The sequence below is a fragment of the Manihot esculenta genome, chromosome 1 (genome assembly GCF_001659605.2).
Source record: "Manihot esculenta cultivar AM560-2 chromosome 1, M.esculenta_v8, whole genome shotgun sequence".
In the NCBI taxonomy this organism is placed as follows: domain Eukaryota; kingdom Viridiplantae; phylum Streptophyta; class Magnoliopsida; order Malpighiales; family Euphorbiaceae; genus Manihot; species Manihot esculenta.
Genome location: NC_035161.2, coordinates 27,717,026 through 27,731,558, shown reverse-complemented (window position 1 = coordinate 27,731,558; position 14,533 = coordinate 27,717,026).

Genomic DNA, 14,533 nt, shown 5'->3' with positions numbered 1-14,533 from the left:
CAATTAATCTTGTGAATCGAATATAATTTTTGTATTTGTATGTGTAGAATACTTCTGCACTGATTAAAGAGTGATTATAAATACTAAACACCTTTGTGTTTTTTTTTTTTTTTTTGGCTATTTTCTTATGAAGATTTAGGGGCAAACAAAAGGGGAAAAGAGAAAAAAAGGAAGGAAATTTGGATACTCATTTTGCTGAAAAGGAAACAGCTCATCGATGAGATTCTTGTGGTTGCCCGCACCAAAGCCATCAGTTTGAGCAGTTAAGCATCAAAATCTCCCCAGCACAGTTTGTCTCTGTACTCGGCGCGTTCAAAGTTCAAACTCCTACTTGGCCGTCCAAGGAAAATGACCCGTCATCCATTGGGAATTACCAACCAGTGACATCATTTTTGCGTCAAAAAGATGTGTTAACATAAAAATACTTTGAAAATGTAACAATGAAATAAGAGTTGACTGGAAAACTATGTTAGATAAAATAAATCAGATATAATTTCATCCTAGAATGCAATTTATAAGAAAAGGTATTCCAAAGATTATATACCATTTATCTATTTAATGTGAAGTAATAAGCTGGTTGGTTTCGGATGAAATTTAGAAGCGGATCAAGTCAACAGTTTCGGTTCATAAATTGGCCTAAATCTCTAATTAACCGAAATCATATGGATGCAGTATAATTCATTTTTTTTTTTTTTAAATATTTATATTGATTTTGTTTAGACTTTTTACACTAAGAAGTGGATGAATTTTGATATAGAAACCTTATGATGTATATAGCTTTAATAATTGAATAATCACTTCATATTAGGTCATTTTCAAACAAAAATCATTTTGAGTCTAAATCATGTGAGGTGAATCAGGGATTACGGGCACGGACCAATGGTGATCAATTAAGAGGTTAATCTCTCATAATGCCTACCTATCTCAGCCTTACATAATGCAGCCACCAAACTCTCACAATAAGAGAATACCAAACTTCACGTTGCTGCCGATGGACCTGCAAAAATCCCAAAACGAAGATAGCCAATTCAAGCAAAAAAAAACAAGACGCATGTCTTTGATCATTTCAAATGGTTTTCACCAAAATTCAAATGTTATCAAGTACATGTTATATCACACTTGTTTTCTTCCTGTTCTAAAAAGCAGCAAGTTGACCCATCAATGGAAAATTTTACTGATTATTGTTTTGCGGTGAATTCGCTTAATGTATTTTAATCTAAACGATAAATATATAATTCATATTAATAATATTAGTGATGTTTTTATTTTATATATGAATATTTTAAAACAGATATATTATTTAATTTAAAATAATAAAATATATAAAATAATATTCTATCCCCTCATAATTTTTATTCATTTTATTTTTTATATATATTAAAAAAATAATATTTTTTATCAATTTTTTAATTATATTCATTTTACAAATATTAAATTTTATTAAAAATTTAAATATATTTTAAAAAATTTATAAAAATAAAATAAAATTAAATTACAGAAGCTTTAACTATACGAGAAGCACTTAGCTAGATTAAAAGTGACGGATATATAATTGTGAAATCAAATACTCAACTTAGCGTTTGGGCTATTACTGATCTCAATTATATGGATTACTCGATCTTTAATTTCATTATTTATGATTGTAAATTTCTAATTGATGAGACGAATAATGTTAATATTTGTTATATTTCTCGATCTGCTAATGGCGTAATACATGTATTGGTTAAAGCTGTCCATTTTTTAATAGATCAAATAAAATAGATTGTTTCACTTGCTATTTGTATTTGACTCCTTTTGAGATTTGATAGTGCAATAAAATTTCTCTACATTTATTTAAAAAAAATATGTTAATAATAAACAAAATCAACAATAATGTTAAAATAATTAAAAGAAATAAAAACTATAGAACGAAAAAGCAATAAATATATTATTGCTGTAAAATAAATTTTATCCACAGTTGAAACTGTGGAATATATATTTAATTCTTAAGTTACTATTATTTTTATAATTAAATATATTAATTAATTATAATTAAATATGAACTAATATTATTTTTAAAAATTAATTTATATTTAAAAATACTAAAATATTACAGACATATTATTTAAATTTTCATATTTTAATTTTTAAAAATTAACTAAAAATTTTTGTAAAATTACTTTTGAAACATCGAATTAATTAATCCAAAAATTTCAAATAAAAATGCAAAATACGTAAAAGTTTAATCTTTTTTAGTTGATCAGCCTTATTTACCGAAGATGTAATGGAGGCTTCAATTGGTCTTACCTCTACTTGATCATATGTTCCCAAGTGGGCTGAGCTTGGCCTTCTTCTCATGCTCCAGGATTGTCCTCAGTGCATGTGTTCTCAACTTCCATGGTTGCCAGGCAACCGCCCATAGGCCTCTAGCTAGGTGGTTATATTCTTTTTTATTTTATTTTTTCCTACTTTTTAATTTAAATCGCCGGTGTTCTGCTAACAATGACTAAATTATTAAAATACTGCGTAATCAATAAAATGTTCTAATGAATGGGTGCATCTTGATAACCTATAAAATATATAATTTTCTTATATTGCTATATAAAAAATAAAAAATTATGGAATAAAAAAATATAATAAATATATAAATTTAAATTCAAAATATTTAATCATATGAATTCGTGACCTCAAAAGAAATTAATAATTGGCTCTAAATTAAATTTATGTAGCAATATTTATGTGAAAAAACTAGTGGGTGCGATGGAATTCCCATCGGGTAGCTCACAAGTCGCTGTGATGACTGTCGACCCATGATGTTTGAAGCATAATTATACATTTTACTCTTTCAATGCTTGTTATTGACACAAGTGGGATCCACTTGGTTTAAATTTAAATTAATTAATTTTTAATATTTTTATTTATTTCATCTACCTTCAGCCAACATTGTTAACGCTAATCTTAAACATAATATTCTCCTTAATAAAAATCTACCTATAATTATTTTAATATATATTAAGAAAATATAATTAAAATAATATAATTTATATTGTCTTTTTTAAAAATTCACTTTTTATTTATATTATATTATTTTTAAATTACTTTTAGAATTAATAAATTTTTGAAAAAGATAATGAATAATTTTATTCCAAAAAGGAAAGTGGTCTTATTACTTGATACTGTCTAAAAAAATAAGTATATTTTTATGAGATAAATGAAAATATTAATTTTGTTCTAATTTTTATTTATTTTATTTTATATATATATTAAAAAATAAAATTTTTATTAATTTTTTAATTATATTCTCATAAAAATATTAAATTTTATTAAATATTAATAAATATTTTTAAATTATTTTTTAAAAAAGATAAAATTAAATAAAATTATAATAGTTAATTTATATATTATTATAATATATAAAATAAATAATTTTATTTAAAAAATTAATAAAAATTATAAAATGAAAGGAGTGTTATATAATAATTAAAACAATAATTTATTATGATAAACTTATGAAATAAAAAATAAAAAATAATGTTTATTTCAATAAATAGAATACTCACTCTTTGATCGGTTCGGTTTAAAATCAAATCGAACTGAATAAATCAAAAATTAAAATTTTCATATTTATAAAAACATAATCGAATCAATTTTGATAAGAAACCGAATCAAACCGAACTGGTCTTATTCGGTTCGATTCAATTCAGTTTGATCAATTTTAATTTTTAATAAATTTTTATTTTTTACGCTTTATTTTTATTTTTAGTTTTTTAAAATTTAATTAAAATATTTTAATTTAATATAATTTAATTTATCTATATTATTAAAAATAATATTTTATTCGATTCGATTTTTTTTAAATTTTTTATTAAAATCGAATCAAATTGAAATAATCAAAATTTCTAAAATTAAAAATTAAATCAAACTGAATTGAATAAAAAATTGAATTGAATTTTTAAATTAATTTAATTCGATCAATTTTTTCAATTTGAACTGATTAGTGCTCACTCTATGTTTTAACTTTACATATGAGTTAAAAGGAGAACAATAAATATATATTAAAATTTAACATAGAGGTAAAATAGATAATATTACCTTTCAATTAAAATGTTTATATAAATAGAATGAATTTAATTAATGTTTTAGAAATAATTTAAGGGTAAATAAAAAGATATATTTAATAAACAACACTTTTTTTAAAAAACCTTTTAAAACGATAGATGGGAAAAAAAAGTTTAAGAAAAGGAATTTAAAAAATGATATTATTTTGATACGAAATGTCACATGTCTGTGGCACGTGACTTAAATATTATTAAAACAAACTTTGATACTCGTGGCATTTGACTTGAATACTATCAGGATAAGTCTAGGGATGACAGGCGGGCGGGTTTTCACGGGTACCCGATCCGCCCAAACCCTATTACGACGGATTTGGGTTTTTATAAAATGAATTTGGGCGGATTCGGGTTTGAAAAATTTTATCCGTCTCGGATTCGGGTAGGGTTCGGGATTAGGTGATCGGATACCCGTTACCCGAACCCGATTAACTATACTAACAAAACTAACCCTAATCCCTAATTTATTTTTTCATTTTACTATTTCCTCTCTTTGTCTACGTCTCTCTCTCCCTCGCTTCCCTTCCCATAGTTCTCAGTCACGCCTCTCCCCCACTTTATTGACGACTGCCGGCAGCCCAGTCGTCACCGACGACGTCTCCTTTCTCTCCCCAGTCGACGATAAATCTTCTCTCTCCCCCGTCAGCAATATCTCATTCTCTCTCTCCAGCGGCGACATCTCCGACTTTCCAACTTTCCAGTTGAAGACAACTCTTCCCTCTGCCCGGTCGGCGTCGGCGATATCTCCTTCTCTCTCCCCAGTCGGGTGAAATCTACTCTTTTCGATTTACGCTTCTCTCCCCGCACTTCACTGACGCTAATCGGCGACATCTGCTTTGACTAGAACTCTTTTCAGGTTTCAAGATCTTTTATGGGTATATTCTTAAAAAATTTTATAATTTATGAACTATTAATCTGATTATTTGGATATTTTAAAAAATCTAATTATTTGCTATTTGATTAATGTAATACAGTTGATTTTTAAAATTTATGGACAATTAATCTAATTATTTGATTATAAATTATTATTTGCTGGGTTGCTGAGTTGCTGGTTCTTGTCATTGAACATTTCTCCTCCTACTGAGTTGTGCAACTGTTAGATAGTTTATTTGGTTTTGTCATTGAATTGAATTAAAAAAACTATTTACTGAGTTGCTGGTTTGTATCGGGTTCGAGTATTGTGCGGGTATTGTTAAACGGATTTGGGATGGGTTCGGATAGTAAAATTACAATATTAAACGGATTTGAGACGGGTTCGGGAATTGTATATATAATCGGGTTCGGATTTGGGTACTCTCAATTTTGCGGGTACCCTACCCGTTTACATCCCTAGACAAGTCTGTCGGTGTAGATACATCGGTTCCAAATTGAACCAAACCGAATAAATTAAAAATCAAAATTTTAGTATTTATAAAAATCAAACCGAATCGATTTTGGTCAGAAACCGAATCGAATCGAACTGATTTGATTCTATTCGATTCGGTTCGGTTTCGATTTTTAATAAATTTTTTTATTTTTTACACTTTATTTTTAATATTTTAAAACTTAATTAAAATATTTTAATTTTAATATAATTTAATTTTTCTATATTATTGAAAATAACATATTATTATCACTAATCGGTTCGATTCAGTTTTTCAATTTTTTTCTGATCAAAACCAAACCGAATCGAAATAATCAAAATTTTTAAAATTAAAAACCGAACCGAATTTTAAAAATAATTCAGTTCGATCGGTTTTTTCGATTTGAATCGAATACTGCTCACCCCTATCTACACGTTGATCTGCACGATAAAACATATTAGTTAGTCAATATATCTACATGTTGATCTACATAACGAAATATGTCGGTTAGCCAAGAAGTTATAATGTTATTAAAGTGAGCAATACTATATGTATCAAGCGAATATCAAACAAGTATAATGACACAAGCAATCCAAATATTGCATGTAAACACAGAGATCGTAGTAAAAGAGCTGCTCATTTTATTTTAGGGGCAAAACAGTTATTACACAATTCGACATAACGATTATCGACCTAAATTTCTGTATTTTAATAAAATTAGTTATTTTTTAAATACTGATAAATCTTTTTCTCCTCCGGCTCCATGATAGATCTGACTTTTTTCTTGGTCCATCAGATGGGTCTCTCAATATTTTGTTTGATGAAATGACCTCCAAAATAAGAAAAAACGGTCAGGGGTCTACCGGGGATGCATAACCTCCAGACCTTTCCTAGCCCAGGAATAAGGTCGGATCCAAAAGAAGGTCACAGGTCCAAAACTCATCAGATCATACGCTCGAAAGACGGCTCGACTTCACGAGCCTGGGCCAGCGGCCTAGGGCAATCCGGATCAGATACGAGCACTGTAATACCCGGCTCGAGTCCGGCATCGGAATTCCTGTAGTCCGGTGGAATCTCGGGTGTCGGAACCCTCGAGAAGGGTAATGCATATGTTTTCTAAAGTCTTTTCATTTGTTTTCATGGTTTGAAGGGTTAAAAGACTTGAGTTTTGAAAGAAAAGCAACAAGGGAGAAATGCAAAGGTTCGGCCGCCGAAGGTAACTTTCGGCCGCCGAACATTGCATGGTTGCGGCTTCACGTTCGGCTGCCGAAGGTGGTCTGGCCAGCCACCTATAAAAGGGCCAAGGGTCGGTGGAAGGAGGTTATTTCTCCTCCACTTGCAGCCAGAGGTGAGTTCCAGCCTCTCCTACGTTGACTTTCCTGTTTTCCATGATTTTCATCAAATCTTTCAAGAGTTTTAAGAGTTTTGGTGATTTATGAAGGTTTTGAGCAAAAGAACCAAGTTTTGAAGCTTGGAGCTTTGGAAGAGCTTTTCTTCATATCTCCACGTTAGGATCCTTCATCCTCAAGTTGTGTAAGAGGTAAGTGAAGATCCTGAGCTTCTTTGATGATTTTGAAAGGTTTTATGAAGTTTGTATGGGTAGTATGCATGTTTAGGTTTAGGTGAGGTTTTGGTGATTTGTGGTGTTCTAGCATGATTAAGTGTTATGTGCTATGTTTGTTTGGGGTTTTAGGATAGTTTTAGACCCCTTTGTGCATATATATGTGTATATGCTAGTTGGGAGTAGTTGCTATGCATGTTGGTAGGTTTTTGGGCAAAGTTTGCATGAAACAGAGCAGGGTTCTGCCCTTCGGGCAAAACCAGGTTCGGCCGCCGAAGGAAGGTTCGGCCGCCGAACCCTTTGTGGAGGCAGTTCGGCTGCCAAAGGTTGCCCCCGAAAGCTAGGCTTTCGGTTTAGAAAGGGACTTTCGGCCGCCGAAAGAGGGAGTTCGGCCGCCGAAAGTATGTGAGTTTCGTCTCTGGACGAGACCTTCGGCCGCCGAAGGTGCCGCCGAACATGCATGAGTTTCGTCTCTGGAGTGGGGTTTCGGCCGCCGAACCTGCCGCCGAAAGTGCCCTGTCCAGCTTCCTTTTGCATGTTTTATGTGATGGTTTGAGGATTGTTTAGAGGGGTTTTGGGGAGTTTCTTAGAGATGTTCTTGAGTGAGTTTAGTCCCTCATTTGAGTCCACCTGTGTAGGTACGGACCAGAGGAATCAGGGACATCAGCAGTGAGTTCAGTGTCAGAACCTGCAGAGTCAGTTCAGAGAGAACTACAGGTGAGTGGAATTTAACTTAATGTTTTAATATGAAAACTGATATTTTATCATGCTTCATGCATCATGAATATGCTTTAGGGTGAGTGCATTAGTGTACACAAAGATGATGCATTGCATTGATCCTTGTACTTGGCATTGCTCCTTGTACATTGCTTATGTGAGACGGCACGGACTTCGTGAGGATTCATTAGCCCTCAGAGGAAAGACCTGGAACAGCCTTACGAGGACCAGGCATAAAGACCTGGAACAGCCCTACGGGGACCAGGCAAATGGTACTTAGGTACCCCAGATGAGATAGAGGGAGTTTTGATCCGTCCGGCCGAGGTTATGTGATTATGTGTTGCATTCCATGAGAGCATGTTTTATCACCTGTATTTGCCTATTCTACTCACTGGGCTATTGTAGCTCATCCCTCTCTCCTAACTTCAGTTGTGCAGGTTCAGAGATCAGAGAGAACTCAGCAGGGTACAGGAAGAGTACAGAGTTTTGTAATAGCTAGTGTGGACATGTATTTGGACAGAGATAATGTATATGTACAGTGTATAGAATGGTGCTTGATTTATAAGACTTGTAATCCCTTGGAGTCACATGATCAGTTTATGTATGTTTCTTTATTGTTGTATGTTTATGAGTAAAACCAGGCTTAACATTATGAGCTTGATCCGCCTAGAGCCATGAGGAGCTCTAGTAGGGATTAGTAGAGCACAGAGAGAGTGCATGCACAGGTTAAGCCTTGGACTAAAGAAAAGTTTTATGGTTTTACAGAAAATGTATGATCATGTATGGGAGTTCACAGGTCTACAGACAGGATAGCAGGCTTACTACGGGTCCCGGCGACCTTAAGTCGATCTGGATCCTAGTGCCGGTGGCAGTTCGGTTTCCGGGCTGTTACAGATTGGTATCAGAGCCCTAGGTTCACATGGTCGGACCTATAGAGAGAGTTGGGCTCATAGAGAAGTTTAGTAGGTCAAGCACCATAGGAAAACATGTCCACTAGGATAGGATGTCAGTCCTGTCTATATGCTGATGTGCAATGCCCTGAGTTATGCATGTGCATGTTTTTGATGTGTTGCTGATGTGTTATGTGATGTTGTGTTCCAGAGAGTGAAGATGCGAGGAACTCGTCGATCCGCGAGATTGACAGGAGTCCCACCCGTAAGTGAGGGTACAGCTGCTCGTCCACCTGCCTTGCCAAGGGCAAGATCTCACAGGTCAAGCAGGGAAGGAACGTCACGAGACCCTAGAAGGTCTTCTGACGAGAGCAGGAGAGGAGTAAGTAGAGGGGGAAGGTCAGTAGAAGAAAGAGGTGTGAGGGAAGAGGATCAGAGTAGAGATGCAAGCATGGGTATAGGAAGGTCAGAAGAAGGTATGGGGGAGTCCCAGGGAGGCATGCAGGCCTCGGGATTTGGCTATCCACCCTTTCCACAGGGCCCAGAGTATCCGATGGGAGGCACGTCGGATTACTCCAGTTTTGCCCCATATCCACCCTACATGCCATATATGCCCTATCCTTCCTTTTATCCACCCTATCACATGTATCCACCCCCACCTGTTCATCCAAGTCCAGTACAGCCTGAAGTGAGGGAATCAGTTCCTCCACCACCACCTCCTGAACCAGTAGCCCCTGTTGTGGAAGCACAGCAACCCAGTTCGTCAGGGGGAAGTAAGGTGAAGATGACCGAGTACTTAAAGTTGGATGCTCCGAAATTCAATACAGGAGATGATCCCTTTGAGTATCTCAGTGCAGTCAGAATGATAACAAGTGAGTTGGGAGCAGATGATGGTAGAGCCATTGAGATGGCAGGGTTCACGTTAAAGTGCAAGAAAGCTAGAGAATGGTTCAAGAACTATGTGGACCCGAGACTTGAGAGTATGACATGGGAAGAGTTCGCCAATGAATTTGCTGGATGGGCTTTTCCTGACAGTTCTAGGGAACTAAAGGTTGTGGAGTTTGAGCAGTTGAGACAGACGGAGGTGATGAGCGTTGATCATGCTTCATGCATCATGAATATGCTTTAGGGTGAGTGCATTAGTGTACACAAAGATGATGCATTGCATTGATCCTTGTACTTGGCATTGCTCCTTGTACATTGCTTATGTGAGACGGCACGGACTTCGTGAGGATTCATTAGCCCTCAGAGGAAAGACCTGGAACAGCCTTACGAGGACCAGGCATAAAGACCTGGAACAGCCCTACGGGGACCAGGCAAATGGTACTTAGGTACCCCAGATGAGATAGAGGGAGTTTTGATCCGTCCGGCCGAGGTTATGTGATTATGTGTTGCATTCCATGAGAGCATGTTTTATCACCTGTATTTGCCTATTCTACTCACTGGGCTATTGTAGCTCATCCCTCTCTCCTAACTTCAGTTGTGCAGGTTCAGAGATCAGAGAGAACTCAGCAGGGTACAGGAAGAGTACAGAGTTTTGTAATAGCTAGTGTGGACATGTATTTGGACAGAGATAATGTATATGTACAGTGTATAGAATGGTGCTTGATTTATAAGACTTGTAATCCCTTGGAGTCACATGATCAGTTTATGTATGTTTCTTTATTGTTGTATGTTTATATGAGCTTGATCCGCCTAGAGCCATGAGGAGCTCTAGTAGGGATTAGTAGAGCACAGAGAGAGTGCATGCACAGGTTAAGCCTTGGACTAAAGAAAAGTTTTATGGTTTTACAGAAAATGTATGATCATGTATGGGAGTTCACAGGTCTACAGACAGGATAGCAGGCTTACTACGGGTCCCGGCGACCTTAAGTCGATCTGGATCCTAGTGCCGGTGGCAGTTCGGTTTCCGGGCTGTTACAAGCACAAGCCCAATAGGGGAGTAGGCTCAATCACTCACCAACCCTGTTCGCATGCGTGACAGGGTGAATTAAATGGCCGCCTGCGTAGAAAAGGGACATGACATGTCCGTACATACGGACCTGAAGGACACAGACAGGTAGCACTATAGACGTGGGGGGATGGCTTCAAAAAGGGTCTCTCCTCTTCTTCTTCCCTCTGATTGCTGGACTCCATTTTTATTTTCTCTCTGCAAGTCTTGCCTAAATATACTACTCTAATTTATAGCTTCTGACTTAAACGTCGGAGGGTCTCCACCGGGACATCCCCGGTAGACCCCTGACTGTTTTTCCTTATTTTGCAGTTCATTTCATCAAATAGAATATTGAGAGACCCATCTGATGGACCAAGAAGAAAGTCAGATCTATCATGGAGCAGGAGGAGAAAAAGATTTATCAAATACAAATTAAGTATTTCTTTGTTTATAAAATCATTATATTTTAATTCTCTTATTATTTAGTTTTTATAATTTTTACTATTATATTATTCCACGTCTTTGATTAAAATTTAAAATATTTTTTGAAAAAACATTTGATTTTACAAAATATAAATATAATTGAGTTTAAGAATAATAAATTAATTTTTAAAAATAAAATAACCTAATAATACCTTATCCCATGCATAATTGACTAGATACAATCTATTAGGATTATTATTTCATGAAAAATTATTATTTGATTAATATAAATAAACTCATCAGTTTATTTTTTAATTTTAAAAAATATATTAAAATATTTTTAATATTTTAAAAATTATTAATTTATTTTAATGGTTAAATATTATAAAAAATCTAAAATAGAGAAACTAATTAATACAGTTTTTATAAAATTAAATCATCGGTTAATAATATTTTTTTAAAATTACAGAATAACTTATTTTTTAATATATTTTTTTAAAAAAATTAAGTTGTTATTGATTATTGAGCTTTCTCATGATAGTAAATTTCTCTTATTTCATTTGCATTCATCAATGTTAATTAAGATAAAGAGGTGATTGACTTTCATTATATAATAATTCATCAACAAACTCTACTTTTTGAAATTAATTCACACATCAAACTTAAAATAATAAAAAATTTGGTATACATTTCCTGTCGTTGTCTGCGGATAATATATCAATACATACACAATTCTTTTTTTAATGTAAATTGAACTCCTATGAATTTCGAAAATATATACTAATTATATCTTTATAAAGAAAAAAAATTATGGTAAGGAAATTTAAGTTTATTTATTTATTTAAGTTTTCATATGCAAGGATATTTTTGAGCTATAAAATTAATTTTGTTTAAAATAACAGATTAATTAATAATTCTATTTCCAATCTTCACAGTCTTATTAACTTTTTTAAAAAAAATTCAATTTTCTTTTTTTTTAAAAAAAAAAAGATTTGGTATGGTTAGTCAATTGGTGTATTATTCACTATCTATTTTTGAACAAGAAGCCTTTATCAACAACATTTCCTTTATTCGGAAAACTATAAAAATAAAAAATATTTTTAATACCAATGAATTAGCTAATTTAGATATATGATGAATCGAATAGAAAATGGAAGCCGGAACCCTAATGGTGGTTGAAGTGATCATGAACTCACAACTGCTACAGTTGTGGCTAAGCCTAATACCAGACAGACCCAACCACACAAGCAAACTCATTCTCAGCTACCTCACCACAATGAGTATGGGGTTCCACCGTAACTTTCTCTCTCTCTCGCTCTATCTAAAAAATATATAAATTATACTAAATTCTACATCTAAAAAAATGCAAAAGTTTGATGGGTTTATAAGAAAGAAATCTTTTAATCCGTCAACTTTCTGATAAAAAAAGAAAAAAGAAAATTTAAACGTGGTGGATTATGCATTATTTCTGTTGTTGGGAGATTTTGAGCAAATCCCAAGTGTTTTTCTTCATAACCCAGAATTTAAATCCCTTTCCCTTATGCTTAAACATGCTTCTTAATCATCAAACACATATGAAAAAATTAATATTAATTCAATAGTTTAATATTAGGGGTGCAGTGCCTTACAAGTTATTTGAAACTTCCCATTTGAATTTTAACACTTGGCTAGAGGATAGCAGCTGCAATTGAGGACGAGATTCAGACCGAATCTGTTATGATTGTTGAATTGCGGCTGCCAATCACTTAGCTTCACGAATTGGATTAATCTATAAATTAGTGAATAATATAAGGCTGAGAAAACTTCTTTTGTTTGATCTCTTAACTCCTGTATTATGTCTTCTTTTTTTTCTAATTTTTTTCTCTTAATATGTTCTATAATCTAAACAAGTGATACCGAAGAGGGTAAAGGGTCCACATTGAACTACAATAACCTAAGCATAGAGATACAAGTCAAAACCCAAGAACTTGGACAATGAACTACCCCTAACCTGCCTATAGATTTCGACAGCAAGATTGCAAAAACTCAAAGGACATGGAAGTCCCTCAGGGAAGACAAGTGTAAGAGAGGACGACGTTGTTGGTTTCCGTGATCAGAACCATCAAAGCTTGTTCTAGATAACCTCCATATTCCACCTGAACTAAAAACTTGGCATGGACTTTAAGTCCCTCGGAAAATCAAGAAACCTTGAAAGACGACCCTGTGCATGAATCGAAAAATCCAGAATGTTTGTTGAAGCTTTTACGCACGTGGCATGTAGCTTGCATTGGTGCGTATCAGTGTTAATATAAACGTATATTGTCCGTATCAAATGAAAACTATAAATTAATCATGCTCTCTCTGATCTAATCTCTTTTGCCAAGATGTGCACGCATGTGTATGAGTGATATCAGTATATGCTTAATTAGCAGAAAATAATTATAAATATATAATTAAGTACCGGTTTCCATAAATATATGGTTATGAGAAAATTAATTAACATTTTATATGCTAAGTATAGTATTAATAATTCACAAACAAACTTTGTTTGTGTCTTGTACTGCGAAATAATGCAAATTAATCGCTTCCACATTACACTATTTTTTAATAATTTAAGCTAATATAAATTTAAGAATCGAATAATTACACAGTTAAAAAATAAATATGAAAAATAAATAATACTGGTTCACCAATTTAATTATATCCATATAATAATTTTTTATTTTTTATTTTTTATTTTTAGGTTTTAATCAGAATACATTAGAAAAATATTATATATTTATATGTTTAGAAAAAAATAAAAAGAATAAAATAATTTTAAGAAAATTCGGCACTTATAATCTTAATTTGATGGTAAGTGCATCTGAGTAAATCCGAAAGATTTCAGGTTCTACTCCAAATTCGCTTCGAGACTCCATATTTTAATGTACGGTATGATGTATAATCTATAATATATTATTAGACTCCATATCTCAATACAAAAATCTATACTCATCTTACAGTTTAAACTCTACACTAAATTACTACTATTAAATAAATTAATTAATTTCTTCATACTATTATAATAATAATTAATATTTGTTATGCTATAAATGGTGTATTCAACAATATAGCCAATAGCCCCCTTATTAGGACAAGGACTCATTCTTATGAATTCTATGCCCCTTTTTAATATCAAGTCGAAACCCTTTTCCTTCTGTAACAATAGCTCGGAACCAAATAACCTCATCACAGTATTTTTATTTATAATATTATATTTTTAACCTTAGCTTACTAATAACATTAGAATAGTATTTCGATCTAAAATAAAAAATATTTCTTTTATTCTAATTAAGAAAAGATCTCTTCAATAATAACATTAAAATAATAGTCCGATTTAAAATAGAAAATATTTCTTTTTCTCTGGTTAAGAAAATGTCTCCAAATATTATAAATGACAAATCTAATAGTTTGATATAAAAAAGTTGCAAGTCGCAAATTTTAATGCCAATTTTATTAAGTTTTTTTTAGTGATATATGTGGAAGGTTAATAAAGAAATTAAGAATGAATAATGAGATTGTTTTGCTTTCTTTAAAACGTCATTTGGTGAATGATT